At 49.7% G+C, this 1,738-nt stretch overlaps 1 non-coding gene across 1 annotated transcript; it reads left to right on the top strand.

Annotated features, from left to right (window-relative positions):
• The first annotated feature begins 1,335 nt into the window (after positions 1–1,335).
• LOC131292347 (5.8S ribosomal RNA) lies at positions 1,336–1,490 on the top strand. Its single transcript, XR_009190012.1, has one exon. It is a non-coding gene; the product is annotated as a 5.8S ribosomal RNA (ribosomal RNA).
• The last annotated feature ends 248 nt before the right edge of the window (positions 1,491–1,738 follow it).

Here is a 1,738-nt window from a genome sequence, read left to right as displayed (position 1 = left end):
GTAAGATAGTTAGTTCTAGCTTGCCCTATGTGGAAGAGGGCATACAAGACAAAGTATAGTTCTCCCCTGGTCCACGCTGCTTCGGCGGTACTGGGTAAGATAGTTAATTCTAGCTTGCCCTATGTGGAAGAGAGCATACATGAACCAAGAACGAAGGTTATGATCGAGGAATGATTCGACAACTAACCGATGGTATGAAATGTGAAGAATTCAAGCAAGCACACAATCAAGTCATCACTTGGGCATGCTCGATAGCCAACCTCATGACATTAACCTAGTAGAGCATGCGAAAACCAATATATATGTAAACGATGCCTCCCTAGTTCAGCGCTTCAACCAAGTGATGACTTCAGAATGGCTAAATCAAATCGGTTCAAACCATACCATCGGTATCCTATTGAAACACACAAGTCGATATCAAACCTCATGATTGTGTAGTCCTCCACTGGTCCACGCCGCTTCGGCCGTCCTGGGTAAAATGGAACATTCCAGCTTGCCCTATGTGGAAGAGGGCACATTACTCAATACTGTGGTGTGAAGTATAAAGTTCAGTTCTCCCCTGGTCCACGCTGCTTCGGCGGTCCTGGGTAAGATAGTTCATTCTAGCTTGCCCTATGTGGAAGAGGACACTTCATACTTCGTCTCTAAGCGGCGGCTTGACTCCTCCCTACGGGGAACGGGTTTACGCGCACAGCGGCGGCTTACGCACTATGGCAGTCATGGATGCCTTACGTTTCTATGAAAAGTGTGTTCCTCCCCTGGTCCACGCTGCTTCGGCAGTCCTGGGTAAGATAGTTAGTTCTAGCTTGCCCTATGTGGAAGAGGACACGTAGACTTACTGTGGTGTGAAGTATAAAGTTCAGTTCTCCCCTGGTCCACGCCGCTTCGGCCGTCCTGGGTAAAATGGATTCATCCAGCTTGCCCTATGTGGAATGAGGACGCTTTATGCTTCGTCTCTAAGCGGCGGCTTGCTCCTCCCTACGGGGAACGGGTATACGCGCACAGCGGCGGCTTACGTTATGGCAGTCATGGATGCCTTACGTTTCCATGAAAAGTGTGTTCCTCCCCTGGTCCACGCTGCTTCGGCAGTCCTGGGTAAGATAGTTAGTTCTAGCTTGCCCTATGTGGAAGAGGACACGTAGACTTACTGTGGTGTGAAGTATAAGGTTCAGTTCTCCCCTGGTCCACGCCGCTTCGGCCGTCCTGGGTAAAATGGATTCATCCAGCTTGCCCTATGTGGAATGAGGACACTTTATGCTTCGTCTCTAAGCGGCGGCTTGCTCCTCCCTACGGGGAACGGGTATACGCGCACAGCGGCGGCTTACGCAAGTTAGTCACCCTCGGCAGTGGATCACTCGGCTCATGGATCGATGAAGACCGCAGCTAACTGCGCGTCATAATGTGAACTGCAGGACACATGAACATTGATAAGTTGAACGCATATTGCACGTCGTGGGAACCTACCATGATGTACAGATGACTGAGCGCTTATATTTGAGAAATGTATCGCATACATTTAACTACGCCGTGACACCCGTCACGAGACGTGCACCATGATGTTAACTAGGGTCGCGACGACCCGCTAGCATTAAAGAACCCGTGGTTTACAATATACTGGCATTGGAATTCGAAGTATTTAGAGCGTCGTGTTCCCGCGTGAGGCGGAAGTACGAGGAGAAGGCGTGCTTGTGGTGTCTGTGGTGGTGTTTACTGATGTCTAGCTTCAGCTTATTTATTT

The sequence above is a fragment of the Anopheles ziemanni genome (genome assembly GCF_943734765.1).
Source record: "Anopheles ziemanni chromosome X unlocalized genomic scaffold, idAnoZiCoDA_A2_x.2 X_unloc_49, whole genome shotgun sequence".
NCBI lineage: Eukaryota > Metazoa > Arthropoda > Insecta > Diptera > Culicidae > Anopheles > Anopheles ziemanni.
Note: the sequence above shows the minus strand (reverse complement) of the source record. Positions and strands in the feature narration are given on the sequence as shown.